The following is a 23,716-nucleotide window of genomic DNA, read 5'->3' as shown; positions in this document are numbered from 1 at the left end:
CGGAGTACGGCGTGGAATATATGTGGTTGAAACCTGATCTGCCTTGGACAGATTCCTTCCATCCATCCACCCACCCATCCATCCATTTATCCCTTCCGAGAGGATCTCCCCAAGCGTTTTACGCTTACAGCTGAACGATTGTATTTTTAAAGCGTTAGTTGGAGGAACGCCGTCGTCCGCTGCGCATTTTGAAGTCGACGCGTTCAATAACCCCATTGGCACCTAAGCCAAGGCCCCGGGCTCTCGTTTGCGGCGGCCGAGATGTGGAGCGGCGCTGGTGGATGTGCTTTGGGTTCCTGAAGACCTTTGGGTTCTCCGTGCCTTCCCTCCGGTGGATTGGGCTGGGCTTTCTAGCCGGGGCGCTGCTCGGCCCGGGAGTGATGCCTCGCTAACCCTCTGCCGCGCCGCAATGAGCCCAAGGATAAGATTATAGTTTCCCCTGTGATTTTTTTACGGCTTTTTAAGGACCGGGGTGTTAAAATATTTTGCGGAACTGGAGAGGTAGATTAGCAGGGTTTCTTGCCAAAGCTGGGAAGCTGGTATTACAGACTGTCCCAGGGGGAAATCGCTCACATTAACCACTAAATGAATATTTGACAAGGGCTCATTCGGGGGTATTATTACTACAAACGGGTCCCTACTGGACTTTCCAAGGGTCAAAGAGCAATGGTTCAATTAATTATTTAGACTGTTAGCGGGCTGGGCTGTAAGAGCCGTGCTGCTCTCCGCAGCGGCGGGCCCGGCGCGGCCGAAGGCGCCCGTTCCTCCCGGGGAGCCGCGGCCTGGCCCCGGCGGGCGCCCCCCCCCCCGCCCCCCGGCGGGCAGCACGCCCCTCTGTCCGTCCGTCCGTCCGTCTGTCCGCCTGCCAGCCGCAGGCAGGCCGCCCAGCCGTTTCAGCGGTATATAACGTCGGTCCCGCTGAAGGAGAGAGGCCCATTACTGATAGGCGCGATTAGATACACTTCAGTTATTTAAGTTCTGATCTAACTCAAATATTAAAATCCGAAGCCTGCCTCGGTGCGTACGAGGTTTCCGAGGCTGTCTGCGAAGTGCTGACATTCAGGTGGCAGGAGAGCTTCGTCTTCGCGTTTTAGCGCCAGCCAGCCTCGCCTGCCACTGTCGTTTCAACATTTTTGTTGTTGGGGGGGGGGGGGGCGAGAGAAGGGAGGATTATTTTGTTTAATTTCTACAACAAACATGTCCGCAGTAGTAGATACTAAAAAAAAAAAAATGTTGGGAGTGTGCGATTAGGTGACAATAATATATGTTGAATGAATAAGAGATAAGCTGCAAGGGGGGAGAGGGAAGCAGTAATTACAAACCCAATTCATTCAGCTTTTCAGGACTTTTGTTGTGGGAGCTCCATTGACGGGCTTCGAGCTGCCAGTTTTCTCACATTAAAAAGAACTGATCAGCGCCTCAGGGGGACAAGCAACACCGCTTAACTGCATAGTGATGGGGTCCTCATTTAGAGCCATTACAACAAGAAAATTAAACAGAGCCTTTGTGTGCACCAGGTTTACTTTTCAGTTGCTGACAGTTTATAGCTAACTGCTCAGAGATTGAAGTTTGATTGCGGTTTGATCGCCTGCTAGTTAGCACCGCCGCTATTTCAGTTTTGGTAATTAAACCCAGTTTTTCTGACGATGGCACGGGGAATTGCAAGGAGTTCGGTACTAGTTTGCTTTTGAGGAATCACTTCGCTTGGCGAGGACGCGCAGCGCTGAAGTGAGTGCGGGGCTTCTTCACCGGCGAGCTGCAAAGCCAAGGGACCCGGGGACGGGAACGCCGGCCGCGGCACGCTGGGCTGTGCGAGGGCGGGAGGGCCACCTCCGTCCCCGCCGGGCCACCTCCGTCCCCGCCGGGCCAGCTCCATCCCCGCCGGGCCACCTCCGTCCCCGCCGGGCCAGCTCCATCCCCCGCCCGGGGGCCGCGCTGCCGGCCCCGCTCCGCTCCGCTCGGCGCCGGGGGCTCGGCGGGGCGGGGGGCAAAGCGGCACCCGGGCCCCGCCGCCGGGGGTTTGAGCGTCGCTGCTGCAGCCCGCAGCAGAGCTGCTGTGGCCGAGCCCCGTGTGCGTGTGTGAGTGCGTGTGAGTGTGCGTGTGTGAGTGCGTGTGAGTGTGCGTGTGTCAGCGTGCGGCTGTGCGGCGGGGGGAAGGGGCTGCAGCTTCTCATCACCCTTCAGCAGCGCTCCGGAGCCGGGCCCGGGCCCCGCCGCGGGGGAAGGCCCGTCGCTGCCGGCCCGCTCCCGCAGCGGGGCCCGCACCGCTGAGAGCCGCTGGCCGGGCCGCGGCGCCGGGCCGGGGGAGCGGGGCCGGGGAGCGGGGCCGGGCCGGGCCGGGGAGCGGGGCCGGGGAGCGGGGCCGGGCCGGGCCGGGGAGCGGGGCCGGGGAGCGGGGCCGGGGAGCGGGGCCGGGCCGGGCCGTTTCTCCCCGAGTTTCTCCCGGTGACTGCGGCCGCGGGAAGCAGCGCGGCGTGCCGCCCCGCAGGACCTCTGCCATGCGGACGGGAGCTTTTACAGCCTGGTTTTATGTTGGTTTTCTTTTCAGTTTCCGCTTTTTAAAATTCTTTTAGGGTTTCCCCGTGTGTTGTTTGCACCCCCGCCGCCAAGAGCCCCCCTCCCTCGCAGCTCTCGGCCCCGCCGCCGAGCGCTTGTCCCCGGGCCGGTGACTGCTGCAGGGGAGCGAGAGGCCCCGCAGCTCGGGGGTCCCTGGGGGGCACCCCACGGGGCGGGGGTCGGCCAGGCCACTCCTGCGGGGCCCGGCGGGGCTCGGGGGGGCCCAGGCGGCGATGCCGCCGGTTCCCAGGGGCCGTGGGGGCAGCGGGACCCCGGAGAGCCCCGGGGGAGCCCCGCCAGCCCCGGGGCGCCGAGCTGGGCCGCCTCCCCCCGGGGCGCGCCCCCGGCCGCGGGGCCCGGCGGCGGGCACGGGGCTGCCCGGACCCCCGCCCGACCGGCCCCCGCTGCGGGCCGGGGAGCGGGAGGGGAGGCCCGGCCCCCTGAGGGCTCCCCCGCCCCGGGACCTCGGTGACCCTGTCATCTCCGCAGCAGTTAGGGCTGATGACGTAATGCGGGCGCTTTTTTTGCAGAAAGTCGTGATTAACGGGGCGGGGGGTGGAGGGGGGGAATCCCACCGGGTGCTGGAGAGAAACGGGCCTCTGCAGAGCCTCTCCCGCGGGAAGGCTGCGGAGGGGTGCCTGGGCACACGCACTCACACGCATCCCAGGCTGCGGGCCCGATCCTGCAAAGCCGCCTTCCCTCCCTGCGGGCAGCTCCCGGGCCCTGGGGAGGCCCGGCCGGGCGAGCGGAGCTTACTCGGGCGACTAAGGACGGCCGGGGCCGGGTCCAGCTTAATTAGAACCGACCCCCGCCGCGCTCTGCGGGGCGGCCGGGCCGGCCGGCTGCGCCCGGGGCCGGGGCTCTGGGGGGCCGGGGCTGCCGGGGCCGGGGCTGCCGGGGCCGGGGCTCTGGGGGACCGGGGCTGCCGGGGCCGGGGCTTCCCGGCTGCTGCCAGAGCCGCGGCTGCGGCGGGAGCAGCTCTGCAAGGTGTCCTTCTGGCTTTGCTTGGAATGATCGTTCCTTTAAGCTCTTACAAATTGCCAAACTTGCGGAAGACAGAGAAATAATTAATGTATGAAAACAAGCAGCGAATTCCTCAGGAGGCACCTTATCAACTCCAGCCACACTGGCTTCATCCCTCCTCGTATGCTAATGCCCCGTGACGTCACCGGCGCCAGATTGAATGTGAATCAGTTATGAAATTATTAGTTTTAGCCTAAAAAGCAATCTGGCTCTCCCGCGAGTGGGGCTTGCGCTGCGGCGGGCTCTCGCCCGTGGCCTCCCCGTGCCGCGCACACCCAGCCGCGGCGCCGGGCCCGTCCCGGGGATCGGTATTTCCCAAGCACACTTCCCCGCGGGGCTGATGTCAGGAAACCCGTAGGTTCATGGGGTCCCGTTTCTCAGGCGGCAGTGTCTTCCTTATCGATACACACATTACACCCGACCCAGACAATCGGATTTCCTCCTACTTTCCAGGTAGGCAAGAGCTCCTTGTGATTTGTTTCTGTTGAGATCCCACCGAGGGGGTGCGATTCTTTGCCAGCGCCTGAGAAAAAATACCCAGGAGTGTTTGCTTTTGCTGGCGATGGAGGAAAATGGGCCAGAAAGGGGGGAAATACCGATTTTTTTTTTTGTTTCTTTCAAACAGAAAGGTTTTTATTTTGGATTTTGGAAAGTGGAGTGGCCCAGCGGCGGAGGGCCGAGGGACCCGAGCGGGGACAGCGGCGGTAACGCCGTGCCGGCCGCCGGGGCCGCTCCCGTGAGATGCTGGGTCCGGCGAGATCAAATACCTGAATCCAGACCCCTCGGCTCCGTTTCTTTCGCTTGCAAATCCTTCTGAAAAACGGTTCTCGAAGAAACCGGGCTACCCCTCAGTTCCCCGGAGCCCCTTCGGAGGAGCTGCGCCGGCAGCAACTTTCTGGCCGGTGCGGGGGGGCCGGCGCTCCCCGCCCCCGCCGCGGCGGGCAGCCCCGGCCCCGCGGCCGGTCCCCCTCTCCCGGCGCAGCCTGCTCCGCCGCCATGAATTATGGATCAACTTGTAGCTCTTTCTGCCGGGGACACCCGGCATCGCCCCCCGCTCGGCGCTGCGGGGCTGCGGGGGCCCGGCCGCGGGCGGGGAGGCGGCCCCCGCCCCAGCCCCGGCTTCCAGCGGCCCCCGCAGCAAAGAAAGGAAGAAAGAAAGGAAGAAAGAAAAAGTTGTAACTGGCCGAGAAGTGAGTTTTCTGGCTAATGAAATCCAAAATGAGTGGCGAATATAAAGTATTGTAAGATTTCTTCCCTGCCTCCCCCCCGGCACTGATTGGCAATACTCTTTTTTTTTTTTTTTTTTTTTTTGTGTGTTGGTTTGAAAAGCAGGAAGAAATGTAATGAATTGAGTGCTGTCAGAGATGTCTTCTCTGTTGATGTGGTGAATGGCAGTAGCTCCCTGATCCAGTGCAGGTGCAGTAGAGCTGGGGAATAAAAGAGGGGGGCTCTCTGTTCAGTGGAAAAAGCACATTCCCTACAATAGACCACACACTGCCAGCCAGCACGGCATCAGCTCACACTCTCAGACTTTCTTCGCCTCTTTCCACAGTCCTGAGCTCACAAAATGGCTATACATTAGCACTAGTTAGGGTTTGCTTTTAATGAACAGTTGTGACTCCTTTTGACCAACATTTAAATCTGCTGTGCTCTCTCTGAAGACAGGTCTGTTTTGATCACAGGTTTTAAAAAATGGCCCGTTTCCTCACAAGGCGGCTCATTCAGGGCCATCAGTTGCATTTGATTAGGGGGAAAAAAAAAAAAAGGCTCTCGATTAATAAAATGCGTTTTCCAACTGCTCCTCACGGGGAAAGTTTTTATTTTTTTTTTTTTAATGTATGTAATAAAATGGTGTGGGGCGGAGGAGAGGCACTGTTTTTAAATGGATGAGATGGTCTAATCCTATACACGGACGTATATTAATCCTGTTCAGAGATAACCTGTCTCCTTTTTGGCTTAATATATTGTCCTTCTACAGGGATAAAAACTTTGCGCTCCTATTAATTCTGTCCAGATTGGTTTTTCTTGGCTTGTTTCCGTCGGTGCCCCCCCCCCCCCCCCCCCGCGGTCTGCTCAGGGGAAGGCCGGCGGTGACACTCGGGGACCCCAGTGTTGCCCGCGGTTCGGCCGGGGCGGGCTCGCTGCCGGCTGCCCGCTGCCCGCTGCCCGCTGCCGGCTGCCCGCTGCCCGCTGCCCGCTGCCCGCTGCCCGGCGGCGGGGCCGGTCCCTCCCCGCCGCGCCCTGGGCGCGCCCGTCCCCCGCGGCCGAGCTCCGGGCATCCCGGCGCCGCCCCGCCGGTCCCCCTGCGCCTGTCCTGCGAGAGGCAGATTAAGCTCTTTTGGGTACGCTTGCTGAGGAAAACGGCTCGGCGCTTGCTTACAACCCCCCACGTTACTGTGAAAGTTCTTTTCCCCCCTCATCGTGGTGACTTCAGCTGCCGGAGCGGTTTGGCGAAGCCGTTCTTTGCCTGGGGGCGGCTAACCGGGAGAGGCTGGCGGCGAACCGGTTGTTGCCTGGGCTCCCAGGGGAGCCCCCCCGGCCGCTCGCGAACGGCGCTGGCGAGGAGCGGCGCTGGAGGCGGCGGGCGGGCGCCGCTGCGGGTCCGGCGATCGGGGACCTCGCCCGCGCCGGAGAGGGGCGATCGCCCCGGTGCGGCCCTGCGGGAAGCGGCGCCCGCTCCCGCCCTGCGTGCGGCGGCGCAGGGCATCGCCTCGCCGGCGGCCAACAAGTGGGAGCGCTCCCAGCGCCGGCCGCCGCCCGGCCCGTTCCCCCGGCCCGTTCCCCCGGGGCCGGGCCGCCGGGCCCCGTCCCGGCGGGAGGGGGGTCCCAGCCGCCCCGCGCCCTGCCCCCGCCGCGGCCCGCGGCCGCCCGCACCCCGCGTTAATCCCCCCTCTTACCGCCCGCGTCCCGCACCCAAGGGGCGACTCGAACCTATTTAGATCGCCTTGCTTGGTTGCACAAATTTAAGTGGCAAATGAGTTATAAACCTAATAACTGCTTTAATAAAAATAATGATTTGATTACGGCAGGGGAAATTTGCTGGAGTGCAAGGATGCGGCTGGGTTTGCCTTTTGGTGGCGGTGAGGCTCGTCTTTGGATTGAAATCAAACGCCTTTTAAAAACGTTACTCTGAAAAAAAAAAAACAAAACAAAACAAAAACCAAAACCAAAACGCGCCCCAAAATCCCAATCCTAAGCCCAGCCCTACAGCAACAAAAAAATCGCCCCGATTCGCGGAGCGTGGAGGAACATTTCCCGTGATATTCGGAAGAAGAATTAATTTGTAAACAGAAAAACCAATGTGAGATTTGGGTGGCTTTGGATTAATTGAAAACAGTCAACACGGGGGACCATTAATCACAAGCGCTGGTACCTCTCCCACGTTTTTCCCCGTTAAGGATGGAGTTTCTGCGCCTCTTTCAAGTGTATTTATGCTTCTGGTTTTACAAGGAAAAGTGAGGATGCAACAAGACCAGTCGCGTTGTCCTCTCTATACTTTTAACGCTAGCATATTGTTTGATTACTAATTCGAGTTAATATGATCTTTATGGCAACATAACAGTGGATAATTGGCCCTTTTTCTGAACAACAATGTAAATCACAATCGCTTTATTATTTAATAACGTCAAACGCTTCGTTGGATTGGCCCCGACAGAGAAGACCTTTTCTTTCTAGGCAGTGTTGTTGAGAAAGAACAATGCAGATCTAATTGTGGAGATTTCAGAAGTTGGCTCCTGTAAATGAACAGCTTAGATATGGAAGTTCCAGCAGATGTCTGCACTTTTCCCTGTGACAAACCTTGTAACCCCCCTTCCTCCCCCACGGCCCCGTCCTCCCCCCTCCCCGACTTATTGAAGATTTTTTTGTTCTCACATCCTAGCAACAACCTAAATCTTCCCCTCGCAAATACACCCCGTTCCCCCCGTTGCTATACAGCCCTTCAGGCGGCAGGCTTCAGCCTTCGCACCGCATCAGCGCCCGGCCCGGGGCGCGCTCGCCCCTCGCTCGCCCTCGCTCGCCCCTCGCTCGCCCCCCGTCAGCCGCGGGCCGGGGGGGCCGGGGGGCTTTGGGCTCTCGGCGCTGCCGTTCGCCACCTCCTTGCCAGCCCTGCAAACCTGCCGGCGGCTGGTTGGCAACAGTTTGGAGGCGACGGCAAGCTGCGCACGCCGTTATGTGGCAGGAAGGTGCCAGGGCCCGCCCGCCCGGGGGGTCCTGCTTCTCCGACCCCCCCTTCTCCGGCCCAAGCCCTCCCGGCTCCCCCGCGGCACCAGCCGTGAGCTGCGGGGCCGGGCATCCCCCGGGCGGCTCCCAGGGAGCAGCTGCGCGACCTGTGGCGGGGGGACGCGCATCCCCCCGGCCCCGGCTGCGCGCTGCTCCGCGGAGCGGCCGCCGCGGGCGCTGCGCCGGCCCGGCCCCTGCGCTTGGGGCGCCCGCCCGGGGCCGGCCCGGGCCCCGCCGCCCTCCCGCGCCGCCGGCCCGCCCGGGGCAGCTCGGCGGGGAGCGGCCGGTGTGCGGGCTCGGGCGGGGGGCGCTGGCAGCGCCGCCGAGCCCCCGCCCAGCCCCGCGCCCGGGGATGCGCCCCGCCAGCGGGGGGGGCGGTGGCTGCCAGGGGTGCCAAGAGAGGGGGCAGATACACCAAAGTCGGGGTATTTTCCCTCCCTTTCCTGTTTTTCCTCTTATTCCCTTTTCTTTTCATTTCCCAGACAAACTGCAGCTAAATCCTCTCCGCAGCGAGCGCGGCGAAGCCCCTTTCTGCTGCCTCCCGGGGGCTCCCACAGCGGCCCGGGGCAGCCGTGCGGTGCCGGGGTCCCGGGGCTGTGCCTCGGGCTGCCGGGCCCCCGGCCCTCCGCGACCGGGGGCACCGGCCCCACGCCCGCCCCGGGGCGGGTCTGCGTGTTTGTTCGCCAGAACCCACTCGAGGGAAGTACTGAAAACACAGACCTGGGCACCGAAATTCCCCGAAAGGGGAACCCAGGGTCAGGGACCCGGGGTTGCCAGCCCCGCCCGCAGCGCTGGGAAGCGGCCGGTGAATCCCTCTTGGCCTTTGCGCCTTTTTCGCCTCGAGTGGCTGGAAAACCTTGATTTTTTTTTTCCCCCTTTCTCTTTCTTTTTCCTTTCCCCCCCTTCTTTTTTAGTTTAGTTCTCCCTTTCCCGGGTTGGTTGGTTGCTTTACAACTTCACTTCTCCCGCTGACACCCCTGCCGGGGGAGCACCGCCACGCAGGGCGCTGCCCGGGGGAGCGGGGGTCGGCGGGGCCCTGCCGGCGGCCCCGCGGCGTGCCAAGGGTTAACCGCGCCCGCTCCGCGCTCCGCGCAGCGGTGGAGGAATCTGCCGCCACTTGCCCCAAAACCCCGAGCAGGAGGGAGATGTCCCGGAGCCGCGGCGGGGCGGGGGCCGCCCCTCCCCCGGACCGAGCTCATTTCCACGCCTGCGCCCGCCGCGGCGGTGGGGAGCCCCGCGGGACGGCTCGGCCCGGCCCCCGCCGCCGGGTGAGTAGCCCACGGCGCAGCCCCAGACCCGGGGCGCCGCCGAGGGGGACCCCGCGCCCACGCGTGTCCTTGGCGGGGCCGGGCCGACCCCGCCCGAGCCGGGGGTGCCGCAGTGCCCGGGAGCAGCCCGGGGGGGGGGAAGGGAGCGCTGAACAGCCCCGCACTTATCAATAACAAGATGTATAAATATCAAAGTGAAGGAGCCGAGTAAGTCTTTCTAGAAGCGAGGAGGAAGCTTAAGCAGCTTTCTTTAATGGTGATTTGTAGCTCTGTAAGGGGCACGGATAGCAAATACCCTGCAGGTGCATGTTGTAACACTGCCATCCGGACTTTAATGTAGATTACTCTCCAACTCGTTTGATCGGTCCTTTGAAACCCTTTACAATTGCCTGTGACGAACCGCCAGCCTCAGTTTTTTTTTTTTCTTTGAATAATGCCTTAAGGGTAAGTCCTCGGGGCTTTTAAAGATCTCCAGCACATTTTAAAAAAATCGCGTTAGATTTTTACTTTAGAGCGTGGGTCCCTGTCTCTCAACTTGGGGCCGTTAACAGGCATCTTTTAAATCATTAATCGCCTAATCACCAACAACTTCACTCCGGAAGGGAGATGCGGGGATCTTCTAAAGGCCCCCAAACATCTCTCTCGCTTTTGGGACCACGCTGGTGGAAACCGCGGAGCCAACCCCCCGTCCCTCCTGCCCAGGCCCCGGAGCGGGCGGCCCTGCGGCCTTCGCGGGCCCTCCGCCGGGTAAATCCGCGCTGAAGGCCTCTCCGCTGCCCGCCGAGACACCCGCGGCGCGGCCCGGGCTCCCGAGGGCGACGGAGGGGAGGCGGGCGGGAGGGTGGCGGGGCCCCCCGGCCTCCCCGCTCCCCCGCCGGCCCTGCCGCACCCGGGCCTGCCCTGGGACCGGCTAGGGTAAAAACAAAAAAGGGGAAAAAAACTCAAAAAGGGACAAGACGAGAGGACGCAACAAATCCCGCAGATGTTTCCACTCTCTCCGCAAATAACGTTTAACCTTTACTATTTATTCGTTACTATGAATTCCAAAAAATCATTACTGAACTTTTGGCCCTTCGACTTCCACAAGCGGGGCTTTGTTTCTCTAAAATAAACTTGGGAGCAGCGATCCCTCCGTATCAAACTAGGGATTTGAATTAAAGGCCCATTTGGGACACTTGAGACTACAAAGGGTTACGCATAAATAAATGCCACATTTGCCTATTGCAAAAGTTTTCTCTGTCCTTTCTCAGTCACAACAGGGGAGGAAAAAGCCGTCGTTTATTATCTAGCGCTGGGCAGGAGCAGCCCCTCCAGAATGTGCTCTTAGCTTTGGCCGGCAGAGGAGGGACTCTCCCCCCCGCCCGCAACAGCAGCTCCTTTTGTTCTCCAGATCTCTTTCCCAATTTCAAGCTTCACTTGCAGATCCTAAGTTTGTTTGTTAATGACGCTATTACCATCTGGCTCGTCCTACTTTCCAAAAGATATAAATCTCCCCAGTTTCATTGCCCGCATTATCATTTAAGTGCCACCATAGCTGGAAGAAAAACACGCTTTCAGGGCCGCGGGTTCTCTCGCCGCGGTGAGTTGCGCGGGCGCGGAGGTGCGCCCGCGGGCGGGGACGGCCCCAAATGGGTTCCAGCTCGCCGCGGGGCTGGGAGCGGGGCAGCGGCTGCAGCTTTCCACCAGAAACCGAAGCGAACCTTCCCCCCCCCCCCGCCCCTTTTGTGGCTGTTTAATGCATCTGGCTACTTTGAACCGTTGTCTGCGGCGGGGAGAGGGCAGGGGGGGCCCTGCCCCGGGCAGGCTCCTGTTTTCCCTCACCCAGCGTGAACCCCCGTCTCGCTGCCATAAGTACATATTCCATACGTGCGAATAAACCGTTCCCACAGGCGTCGTACAGTAAAGGGAAGAAAAGTTTGGGCTCCTCTTAGTGCGAAGCGGCTGCGGATTTGTGCGCGCTTAAGCATAAAGGGCCGGGGGGAGGGCGAGCAGGGTGGGGGAGGGCGCTGGGTCGGTTTGTGCAGGGGCTCCACAATGACTCTATTTATTCGCTGCAGCCAGCCTGGGCAGGCTGAATAGGCGAGGGAGAGACGCTCAGCCTTCCCAGCGCCCGGGCTTCGGGGATGCGGCCCCCGGAGCAGCTTCGGGGATCCGGTCCCCAGAGCGGTTTCGGGGATGCGGCCCCCGGAGCAGCTCTGGGGGATGCGGCCCGCGGAGCAGCGTTCCCGGCCGGCGGGGCTCCCCCGGGCCCTGCCCGCCAGCTCCGGCCGCCCAGGTTTGGCCGGGGCAGAAGTTGGAACCGTTACCGTTTCTTTGCTGGGTGCCCCGCAACATTTCTGCGGAAAAAACCGTTTTATTTAAATATGCGCACACGTGCACACACCCGGAGAAGTACAGGCAATATTGCCAAGCGAGGGGAACGGTACTCCTTTAATACGGGAAAGAAACCCAGGGATTTTTTTTTTTTTCCCCGAGTGATCTAATTGTTATAAATAATTACGGATGAAAAGAAAACTCACTTATTATGCACTTCTAATACTGTGACTGCAGAGGAGAGAAAGGGGGCCAAACCAGTGATTAATTAATATCGCACCGGCGTAGCCGCTTTCTCGCGAAAGGCCTTTCCCCCCTCGCCGCGGCCGAGTTATCATTCCAGCTCGAGTCATGTGTAGCCGGGAAGGGATCTTGTTTATAAATTTATATGACGACCTTTTCTTTGTGTGTGCTCTAAAGTTGATATGGACAAATTGCAGAGGTATACAATTTAAGTAGATGCACTTTTAATCACCGATCATTAAAATGGTTATGTTAAATATACTCAATTACATGCATGACTTCACCCTAACAGTACTTTCTATTCTCCCAGCTGGTCACGTATTCCTTAACTATAGTCAGCAGAAGAAACTCGATTATGCTGAATCCATACATTTCTATGGATTTCATCAGCCTAATTAATGCTTCAGTGTGGTCCGTGTGGCTGAATGGTCCCTTTGCTATTACTTGGGTAAGGAGGCAGTGCTGGAATGCAGAGGGTCTTTCTTTCAAAGATACCCATGGGGGTCACTCTAGGACTCTAATGGCAAAGGTAGCAAGTGTTAAATAGCAGAAACACGCAGAGAAAGGGAAGGCAGCGATGTAGAAGGGACATTGATACTGTAGGTATGCCCAACAGGTCAGCGATGATAATTAAAACGCTTAAAGAAGAAAAGGTAAACGGAAAGCTTCCACAATTCGCAGCGCGCCTGGTCAAAAGCAAACAAATCGGCCCACAGAAACGCACCTTGCTGATCCTGGCGGGGGGGGAAAGTTGACAGCAGATTTTTAGCCTAAATAACTGCCAGGGCAGCCTCCTCTGCGCGCAGCGCGCTGGAGCGCCCCGTCTCTCCTCCGATTTTCTCGCTGTCGCAACGCAGCGTGGTGGCCGGGATGCCCGGCCGGGCAGAGCCGGGGGTCCCCCGCTGCCGCGTCCCGCGCGCCCGCTCTCCCGGGGCTTCTGCAGGCCCCGGGCCCGGGCAGGTACGCACCCAGCCGGTAGCAGTAGCTCTTCCCCTCCTCTCCCCAGCTTTCTTCCCAAATGGAGAAGCGATTAAAATAAAGGGGATGCGTTGCAGCTTTAGCGCAAACAGCCAATGGCTGCTGTCATAACCCATCTTCCCATCTTAGCATTTAGCGGGTGTAGAAGGCAAGAGTGCTTCCTGCTCTTCGAGCAACATTTGAGTCGATGAGAAATGCACCGAGATGTGTTTATTTTTTGTTCCCACCTGTTGTAGTAGAAGACCACCTGATCACACCTTTCTCTGGCTGCTGGGAGACGTGAGGGGAAATCAGAGGTCTCTCTCGTCGCCCGCTGCACTGCCAAAAAGGCGACGACGGAGCCCAGATCTCTTCCCTGCTCCGCCACCGCGCGCTCTGCGGCTCGGTTGTCCTAACTTCGAGGCAGCGCCTTGCTGCAGCCTCCATCCTTCGAGTGGAGAGAGAAAGCAGGGAAGATTTCAGATCTATAACCAAATTACAACCTAGGAACTTTATGCTTGTCATGCTAATTTAATGACTTTTATAGTAAGTGTAGACTTTCTGTCTTTTGAAATTAGCTCTTCAAAACGCTTTGTGTAATGACAGACACTAGACATAAGAGACAAATGCACAAGCAATAGGGGGATAATAATCTGGCAAACACCGCGCCATTTAATATTAAAATGGAGAACAAAGCGGGTGAAATCGCAGCGGAGATGTACATCGTTGTCCGATGCCAGTGGTCCAGGCCTGGCCACCAGAGTGGCCCGACGGCAGGGCGTCCTCCGGCGGCCGCCGTGCGGGGTTCGCCTGGGGCACGAGCAGGTGCCAGATGTCGCGTGCAAAGCAGTACTTCATGCGGTGCAAAGCAGTACTTCATGCGGTGCAGTGCCCCGGGCTTCCCAGGGGTGCTCGCACGTGTCCGAGTACTGTAAATGCCCTGATGTCCCCAGGCTGGTTCTGCTGGGCCTGGCCCCTTGCCCGGTTCCCAGCGGGGGCGCAGACACCCTGCGCTCCCATACGTGGCTCTGGATGTCCAGAGCCGTCCTGAGGAGCGTTTCTGCGCTCCCGCCTTACGAGCGGTCCAGAAACCTGCCCGAGAGATGGTCATGATAACAAAGGGAGGGGTAAGCCCAAAGCTATAGGTGCATTGCAATCCGGGCGACTCACTCATTGCCTATAATGGTAAATAAGGTAAGTTCACACGGCGATCGAGTAACGAGGGAACAAGAGGCCTATTTTAATCAGGTGGTTATCTCTCCTTGGTGGAGATCAGAGCTCCATCGCTCCTGGCCTCCTCATTGTGTCCCCCCTGCTGGAAATGACAGCTCCTTCAGAAATAAGCAACTTGGTCCCTGGATGGGATTTCAGCTCTTTTGCACTACACATGTACCAATTGTCGTTTTACAGCTACAGCGAAACCTCTAAATTATATAAGTGTATAAACTCGGCCTCATTAAATCCCCCCTTTTGGATAGCCTCAAGGTTGGAGAGTATATTACTGTAAGCCAGAGGAGACTTAAATTATATCCAAATGGGGATTGAAATGTAGCGGTACTTAAGCACACTCCTTGTCTCAGCTACAGAGGTTTCATTTTTCCCCTTTAGAGTGTTATAATATTACAAACGCAACAGTTTCCTTATGTCAAATCAAACGATCTGAAATCCTATTTCTTGATTCAGCCTACGGGTCCCTTTGTGGCGGGGACAAAAACACAAAGATATGATCAAACACCGTAGCCTGACCAAAGAGAAATTTATCGTTCATCTGAGAGAGCTTCCTAATTTCAGGCTAGAACCCTCCCCTTCCAGAAAGCAGCTGAGGATGCCGTGTACGTTGTTTTCCTGCGCGTGTGGCTGCGTGTACGGGTAAACAGGGGTGTGTAGGGGGCCGAGGGCAGCGATGGCCCCGCAACCCAGAGCACGCCCTGCCCACACACAGGTTGATTTTTCCACCCAAGCCGGTATAAAAACAGACGTTGCTGGGGGAAAACCGTGCCTACACAGGCTGCCGCTGCTTCATCCCCACCGCATCCCCGCCGCATCCCTGCCGCATCCCACCGCATCCCCACCGCATCCCCACCGCATCCCACTGCATCCCACCTCATCCCCACCGCATCCCCACCGCATCCCACTGCATCCCACCACATCCTTGCCGCATCCCCATCGTATCCCACCGCATCCCCCGCCGCATCCCCACCGCATCCCACCACATCCCCGCCGCATCCCCGTCGTATCCCCGCCGCATCCCCGCCGCATCCCACTGCATCCCCGCCGCATCCCCGCCGCATCCCCCAGGGCGGGGCGGGGGGCTCTGCCCCGGGCACCCCGAAAGGTCCCAGCCGAGCCCCCCTCGGCCCGGCCCAGCCCGATCCCGTGGGGGTCGCCCTGCAGATGGCAGCCCCCCGACGCCGGGCTCGCCGGGGGGGTGGCCTTCCCCCCGTTCCCAGCCCTCGCGGGGGGGTCAGTGGTTTAACCAGGCGTCGCCAGGCTTCCTTTCGTTCCCGGCCCGCTGCAGCGTGCGGCTCCCGGCGCCGGGGGCCGGGGGCGGGCGGCAGAGCCACTGCCGCCTGCGGGCTGCGGGCGGGCGCGTCCCGCGGGCGAAGGCCAGCGAGGCACCGGCTTTGTTCGGGGCCCCGGGGGTTGTTCGGGGCCCCGGGTTTGTTCGGGGCCCCGGGGGTTGTTCGCGGCCAGCCCTCCGCAGGCGCCGAAGTCGGGAAACAACTTCGGCGGCGTGTGTCGGGGAGGGCGGGCGGGCGGGCGGGGGCCGCCGCGGGGCCGCGGTGCGGGGCGCCGGGGCGGGGGGCCGCCGCCCCCCATCGCCCCCGTCCCCCGCTCAGCCCGGCCTCCCCGAGCACGTTGCCAAACTTTGAAATGCCAAATCACGTTACCGCGGCGGCGGGAGGCTGCTTTCGGATCTGTGACAGCTGCGGTTTCCCTATCGATTATGTGACACCGCAGTTCATTTACACGGCTCAAAAGCTTAAAGGCACGGGAGGAGCCCCCGGTTTAACCCGAAATCCTAACAGAAAGTGAATCAACTTTCTGGCCAGTGTTTAAACTGATAGATCAGAACTTAATTCGGAGAGACAGAAAGGGAGAGAAACGACAGCACGGATTTATCCAGCCCGGCGTCCTTCGCCGAAACTTTGGAAACCGCGGCGTGGAGAATCCCGGCCCGAAGCGGTGCCGGGGAGCGGCGCCTCGGGCGCCCGGGCTCCGCGTCCGTGGCAGAAGCGGCTGCGGGGGCGCGGGGCGGGGGCCGCGGCTGCCTGCGCTGCGGGGCGGCCCGGGCCGGGGGGTCCCCGGCCGGGGGTCCCGGGCCGGGGGTCCCGGGCCGGGGGGGCCGGGCTGCAGCTCCCGGCGCCCTGCGGGCTCCCCCGGCCCCGGCGGCGGGGAGGGCTGCGGGAAGCGGCGGGGAGCGCTCTCCCCTCCCGCAGGGGCCGGGCGCGGCCCCTTGTGCTGCCGGTCCTTCCCCCGGCTCCTGTAAGCGGGGGCTTGCCAGGAGCCAGCCCCGCTCCCCGCTGCTCCCGCCCCCGTCCTCGCCGAGGTTTCATTACTTGCTGTTAGTGCCTGGAAACAATAAAGGATGTGGGACTGGGCTTTTATTGATTATTTGTCACCCTGTATTTGTCAGTTTCAATAACTTTTCCTGAAGTTTTACTTACGGGCACTTGAGCTTTCGGATTAGGCCAGCTCTGCGGATTGCAGCGAGGGGTAATTATCCGCTGGCCTGCTTCCCTGCAGCCGGAGAGAAAAGAGCATTAACGTATGGAACGGGCAGGGTCCGGCCCGACCCCCCCTCCCCAGGCGCTGCCCCGAGCCCGCCGCGCCCCCCCCAGCTGCCCCCCCCCCCCCCCCCCGCCCCGCTCGCCCTTTGCGGGGTGCAGCGAGCCCGCGGCCGCGCTCTGCCTGCGGGGGGGGGGGGGGGGGGATCGCCCAGGCCCCCCGAGTCCCCCCCGCCCCGGTTTTGGAGGCGAGCGGCCAACCCCCGAGAGATGGCCCCGCTGCCGGGGGGGGGGGGCAGCGGCCAAATCCCCGGGATTCAATTAAAAAGCTGGCTCGCGCCGCTGCGGGAGGCGAAGCCGGGGGAGTTGTGCTATGGAGAGCGACTCCTCGGAACCGCCCGGCCGGGGCAGCCTGCGGCGGCGGGGCTCCGGGGGCGCGGGGCTGCGCGGCGTACGGGGCTGCGGGAGCTGCGGGGCTGCGGGGGGCGCGGGGGGCGCGGGGCTGCGGGGGGCGGGGCTGCGGGGGGCGGGGGTGCGGGGTGCGGGGCTGCGGGGCGCGGGGGTGCGGGCGGGCGGCGGCGAGCGGAGCCGCGGCGGGGGCGGCCCCGCCTCTGTCGGGCTCCTCCGGGAGGGGGTCCAGCCTTCCCCGGAGAAGGGACCTCATCCCCCCCCGAGCCCCCCTGCGCCTCCCGGGCGGCGCCGCTCCCGCCCCGGGCCTTCGGGAGCCGAAGCGGAGCGGGCGGGCCGGTGCCCCGCTGGCAGGGCGCCGGGGCGGGCGGTGCGGCGTTGGATGTGCCGTGTCCCATACCGCTGCGGGCTCGGAGACGAGCGAACAGAGTGCCCAGTTACACGGGATTTAATTACAGCGGCATGCATTCTCCATGCTGATTAGGAGAAAAATCAATCGGGGGCTTATTTGCCACAATGAACCAATAAAAACCCAATTTATTAGAGCAATAATCTCAGCCCCAAATGGTCTAAATATTATTGTTTCAATTGCATTGAGGGAATTCAGACTGAAAGTGTTACACAGAGAGCGCCAGGGAGTCCTTCTCCGTGAATTCAGCAAGTTTCTCGCCTCCTCCCAGAGGCTAGCCTGCCAGCTCAGAGCTCTTGGAACGGGGAGCCCAGTTCCCCGTTTCAGGCCCAGGTGCCCGGGTTGCTCTGGTACCTCCGAGGCAAGGCGCTCTGCGGTCCGCAGCTGCCTGTGCCAAGAGGCGAACGTAGCGTACAGCTTCCCGCTGCGTCTTAAAGGTTTCCTGCTTTCCAGTGATTTACGTGTGAAATTCCTAGAAGAGGGGAGGCCGCACAAAAGATCCCCAAGCCACAGGCCAAGATAAATGCCTTGTTGTAATATCGTTAGAAAACCGCCATGTGATGTGCCAGAAATCCCCTGGTAGGGATGGGGGAGATGGGGGAGAAAGGCTTTCCCTCGGGGAGGGAGCTGCGCCCCAGGACGGGACCGGGGTGCGTGGGGAGGGGGGGCCAGCAGGGCCCTGGCTTCCCCTCTCCCGGGTGAAGTCGCTCCCTTCTGCCCAGGGGGCTGCGGCGGTGGGGGGCTGCGGCGGCGGGGTGCTCCGGCGGGAGGCCGGAGGGGCGCGGGACGCAGCGCTGGTGGGCCAGGCCGTGCGGGAGCTGGGGGTCCCCCAGAGCCCGCGCCTCAGGAGGTGCTGATCCTGCTTTGCAGCTTTCTGTAGCTCCAGCCGCCGCCGTCCCAGGCCGGAGGGGACCTCATTTCCCGCTCAGCGCCCTGCCAGCCGCAAGGCCTTTTCACAGCGCTGCCGGGGTGCCTGGCTGCGGCAGGACAGTCAGCGTTTGTCACCGGGAATGAGCTGGCATCACAGCCCCAGTCTGCGCCAACAGCCCCGAGAGCCCGGAGCATGACTTCAGGAATCAGGCTCTCTCATTGAAAGGCAGATGCTTATATACACGGCGTTGTTCAAACAGGATGCAAAAAATAAAACAGAATGCGACAAACGCTTCTTTTCTTCCCACTAGCCTATTAATCAGTCACCTGATTGTTTCAATTTACATTATTTCACGCAGAAAATAAAGGGAAAACATAAAACCATCTTGTATAGCCGTAATAAAAACACAAATGAAAAAATTCATCTCTTAATGAGAGGCTTAGCCTTTTTCTAACACATCCCTAATAATAGGAGAACTTTAAGTGTTTTTAATTTAAATTGTTTTCATGTTTAATTCAAAATCGCTCAATAATATTATCATGTGTCTATGTATCTATTTAGCATCGAGGCATATGATATTCCAAAGCAATCGAACCAGTTTTGAAAGGAGAAAGAGTCCTTTACCATGCCTGCGTTCACTTTTTTTAATGTTGGTTAATACACATACGCTGGCCTGCCTTTTTCTCACCCTTCCAGCAGAAATGAAAAATAAATCTAGGACAAAAGATCGGCTGTGTGCTTTTTGCTCTCCACACCCCAGTCTCCCGTTTATTTTTCCACCCATAGGATCTGCGGGATCCCCCCGCGAGGCCGCTCCGCAGCTCGCTCCCCTCTGCCAGCTCAGCACCGCAGGAGAAGCCCGGAGGAGCCCGGAGCAGAGCCTGAGCAGCAGTTTGAATATTCATATCTAACTCTTCAAACAACAGAAGACGCTTCAAAACCGTGCGTGAGACAAAATGACGTTACACTTTCAGTCCTTAAACCTCTGTTTAGCTGTACGCCAGAAACGAGCCGTTCACGGCAAACGGGGAATTCTGCTGCGAGTTTGCCACCAGCAGCCCCGAAGGAGGATTTTTCCAGCTATAACGCAGCGTGCTCTTCTCCGCTCCCTTTCGCAAGATGCTATTTCAAGTACGGGAGCACAAGCAAAATTTGCATAATAGCTTCATAGAGAAGATGCGATTGCTCTGAAATTAAGAAGCGCGGGTTTTCCTCTCATTGTTTTAGAAATGCAGACTGCACTTTGTTTGCTTGTTTACTTAGTGAGCGCTCTGAGCCTTGACGTGTTTCAAGCGGTGTCTGCCAGCACCAGGAGACCTTGCTTACCTGGTAAATGCTGTGTGTGACACCGTTAGTGTTCAGAGGGCCTGAAAACGATGCCTGACAACTTTTTTCTTTTTTTGCTCTTCTTAAATAATATTTCATGGTGCATTAAATGGGTTACGCGGTCTCTTCTTCAGAGACCCAAGCAACGTATTGCCGCATACTTCATGTTTTCATCCAGCAGCTCATTTTTAAAAGGAAAAAAGCCGAAGGCAGCCTGGAATCCTTCCGGGAGCCTTTTCTCAGTTTGTTCGGAATTTGATAAGAAATGGTACTAATTTGGAGACACGTGCAGAAAGAAAAAGAAATATTATTTCACGATAAACCTCTCAGTGCGTCATTTGCGATCGCAGGCAGATACTAGAAACGCTACTCGTTAAATCCACTGAGCATTACTTTTTCAGAAGTCAAAATGTTCTTAGCTGAACTGCTTTCTCGACGGTTGCTTCGGCTGTAACAGTTAGAGCCCGAGTAGCCCAAGGAGAGAAGCAAACAATTAAAGCATTTACGTATTTGATTCTTGATAGGCATCTCTACAAGGTAGGTTTTAACATTTTTTTTTCTTCTTAATTTTTTTCCCTTTTTTTTTTTTTTTTCAGTAAGAAGGATAAGCTTGGAGTGCCCAGTCACCGTGGTAACTGCCAGAAAAATTCTCCTGAAGTTTGAAGAGGTCAGCTAACGGGGTCAACAACCCTGGCCTCTCCCCGGGCCGGGGCCGGCAGGCTCCATCCCGCGGCTGGGGAGTTAGCGCAGGCCGAGCCCTGGGAGGTGGGCCCTTCCCGCTCTGATATAAATTTTTTGAGTCAGTTCACGGCCTGGACTCTCCAGGTGGCCTCCAAAATCGATGGCGACCTTGTGACCCTGTCTAACGGAGGCATAGCAGCCGACCCAAGCAAGGATTTAGCCAGGAACGACAGCTTTCCACTGAGTGTTATTGGGGACAGTACAAACAGTTTTGGAAGCAAGGAGGTAGGTACCAGGAGTAGAGGTCATTAAAAGCATATTAAAAAACAATTTTAAAAATCCTTGTTAGCGCAAAGTTTTTATTAGCAGTAACCATTAAATAAACTCTGCCGGCAACTATTTTTTTCTTCCCTAAGAACACTGTATCGAGTACTTCAGTGCGTCAATGTATGAAAAACTGGCACGTTATATATTCCAACCCAAGCCAATATCTTGTCTGCCTCTGGATTTTGAACTTGTAAGTGAAGCTGACTGAGATGTGTTAAACTAGATGTCTGTGCAGCAGGGGTTTTTCCTTAATACCAGAAAAACTAGGAGGCTGCTTATTAAAGCGGGTTGTTTATTTTAGGAAGTAACTTCTCTAATATGTGCATTCCTTTTAGATTCAAAAGGCTCTTAATCTGTGTAATTTTATTTTTAAACCAGGAAATTAAGTAACGTTCAGAACAGCGTGGAATGAAAGTGCGAGAGTTTCACGGGCTAGTTCCTTTACTGATTTGTAATACAAATAGACAAGCCACAAATTTGGTTATGTATTTTTGTTGAAGAAAGTTGTGGTCATGCTAAGATCCCATTTATAGAGAATGTGATCTTTTTTCCTTTAAGATTTTAAGCAACAAACTGAGGGGGGAGAGGCTGCTGTCTGATTTTGTTATCGAATCAAGAAACTTGCCCTTCCGAGCAGGTGGATTTGCTCTTGTATTTTAGTCCCGTCTCTACAAAACCTCAGCTCCGCATGCATTGCTCACAGGAGTAATTGGGAGTCATCAGATGAGTAAGTGGAACTACACCGAGGAGCAAAGTCCCGTCTCCCAGGTGGAAAGTGTTCTCAGACTTTAAGTGACTTTAAAACTGCTCTGAAGGAAGACAATTGCATTAATATTTGCTCCCAGTCTTAGAAAAATTACGCAAACTTATCCCAGCAGGAACCTTGCCCAAGCACTTCTCGTGCCTCGCGGGAGAGGGCCTGGCTCTGGCGTCCTTCTTCCCAGTCCCGTACCTGTTGAGCGGCAACCCTGAGGCTGGAGGGGCTGCGCGGAGACGGGGCTGTTAAGTACGGTTCAGGAGCGTCTGAGCCTCTCTGCACGCCAAATGTCACCGTACCGCTGAGAAGTCCCGTAGGTTACAACGGCAAGAGTCTCTAGCTTTGAATTGCGGTAACACCTTGCTATGCAGAAAGTCCCCCAAAATCCACAGATGCCTGTTGGCCAAGGTCCCACCTCTCATGGGGCTGGTGTAATCTGCTCCGGCGGGGTTATTTGAAGAGCAGGAGATTAACTACTAGGAAAAAGAAGGGGGGTAGAACTGTGCCCTAAAATAATTCGGGGCCCAGACCTGCACTCGCAGATATCAGTGGTGACGCTTTATTTAATTCCACCCTGAATACTAATCACAGTTTGTTGTTGTCATCAGTTTTTAACAGAACTATGCTGAAAACAATTTATTCACATTAGTGAGCGTGTTGATCCAAAGGAGCATCGTGTGCGACTAAGCTTGGCAAGCCAGCGCTCAGAGCCCTCGGTGAGGACCAGCACATTTGCTTGGTTTTCAGAAAAAACATTTAAAAACAGGAATGGTGAGCAGCTGGGAGGTGAATCCTCTGGCTTTTCAAAAGCATCTGCAGAATTTTTAGTAGCTTTTTTTTTTTTTTTATATATACTTATATCTCCTCTGTAATGTGAGCTTACAGTGCACCAGTTCTACCTGACAAACAGGGGATCACTTCTAAAACAGATGATACAAGTATTCCACTGGAACTTTTGGACCAAAATTGCCCCAAACTTTCCCCAAAGCCTCAGGCCTGGAGTGAGGAATCGTTGGCAGAGGGAACGACAAGGGGATCTCAAGAGCTTGGACTTGCGGCAAATTCTTTAGTGTTCATTTCTGCAGATGCTATTGAATTTATAATCAATTGTAAGTCTACAAATGTCACTTGAAACAGGTCCTGGGCTTGCATCTTTTGTACCTCTTCACCTTTTTCAGTTGCTCGTCCCTAGTAGGGCTGGGATGCGGAGTGCCTAGAGGTGCACGTTAGCAGTAGTGGTGCTGCTCATCTTCCTCATCCCCTTCAGCTCAGTGAAGCTCACTCAGATCCATTTGATTCCTTCAAATATTTTCTGAAGTGCAGGCTCTTTTAAGAGAGTGATGTACGTGAACGGGCTTAATACAGCGTTGGAGACGAACGGTCAGAATCACCAAAGGCTCTGGACTGGTGGTTCCCAGGATCCCCGATAATCCATGAGGCCTTGGCAAGTTCGCCACAGGTGGTCTGTGGAACTGTATTAAATAATAATGTTCTTAGTCTTCAATTAAAATTTTGATGAGAAGAGTATGTGGCAGTCTGCAAGAAAATCTGAGGGCTGAGAGTGATCTACTAGCCTGAAAGCTCTGAGGATGTCTGCTTTACAGGAATGTATCTCAGCCTGTGGTCCATGAGGCATTAGAAGGCATTTTGAGAATGTTTTCAAATTAAATACATGCCCAGTTAAATGAATGCACCTTCTTACTCATGCAAGCAAGCAGAAGACAAACAAGAAAACCCCCCACTTCAAAATAAAAAGAAAATAAAGGTAATAAATGACCACTGAAGCCTCAGCCTAGTTTGTCCTTGCTTGTATCTAAACCCTGCGTTCCCCGCGCTCCGCAGAGACCGAGCAGGGCCACTGGAGCAGGCGGCACTTTGCCGCAGCCGGGCCGGGGCTGGCGAAGGCCGGGGGAAGCAGGGAGGGCCGGCGAGCGCCGGGGCTCGCGGGTGCGCTGGCAGAGGGTCCTGCACGAGCGCTGCTTTTCCTTCTCCTTTTCCTTCTCCTCTCCGCTTCGAGCGCGTGCGTGGCTGGCGTGCAGAGGAATTCGGATGCTTTTCCCTGTTCTGGGCAGACTAAGTCAGAGACAGCACTTCCAGCAGCCTTTGTGGAAGGGTTACGATATAGGTTGATACTTTGGGAGCTATAGGAAGTTCTTAATCCTTCCCTGCCTACGGGACTGTCATTTACAGACCCGCGATTGTCTCATCATTTATGAGGATGTTTCCTTACGTTAAGGTTCCAGGAGCAACCGGACTTTGCCGTTGTTCACAGCTATTCCAGCTTCTGGCTTAATGCACACCTCATATTCTGTTTATGCTTTCGCGGCTCTCCTACGCAGCAGACTGTACCTACACGCTGGCTTAGGTGACATCATTCCCAAAACATCCATTTCTGTGTTTCTTTTTTTTTTTCTGATTTGTCTGTGCATCTTGATTTTGCATTAACCTAGTTTATTACGGGTAATGTGATAAAGCACGTGGAACTTTATGCATTTAGTCGGTCATTTCATGTTCAGTTTGTGTTTGATGAACAGGCACTCTTGCTTATAAAAAAGCTGCTATGTGTTGTTTTTCCACCAGGTTAAATCCTTTTTATAAAAAAAAGAAAAAAAATCTCTTACTATATAA

The 23,716-nt window shown here is 57.4% G+C and overlaps 1 protein-coding gene across 2 annotated transcripts in view; it reads left to right on the top strand.

Moving 5' to 3' along the window:
• LOC148050743 (uncharacterized) overlaps positions 1 to 23,716 on the top strand; it is a 302,993-nt gene that overhangs the window by 270,620 nt on the left and 8,657 nt on the right. For both annotated transcript variants that reach the window (XR_015700443.1, XR_015700442.1), the window contains 2 exons: positions 18,784 to 18,939; positions 19,920 to 20,289. The gene's annotated coding sequence lies outside the window, so the exon portion shown is untranslated. The remainder of the gene's footprint in view (positions 1 to 18,783; positions 18,940 to 19,919; positions 20,290 to 23,716) is intronic.

Source organism: Nipponia nippon, unplaced genomic scaffold (genome assembly GCF_047370975.1).
Source record: "Nipponia nippon isolate SJK-2023a ecotype South Korea unplaced genomic scaffold, ASM4737097v1 scaffold_7, whole genome shotgun sequence".
Classification (NCBI taxonomy): domain Eukaryota; kingdom Metazoa; phylum Chordata; class Aves; order Pelecaniformes; family Threskiornithidae; genus Nipponia; species Nipponia nippon.
The sequence above is the reverse complement of the archived record's forward strand: the minus strand, read 5'-3'. Positions and strand labels throughout refer to the sequence as shown.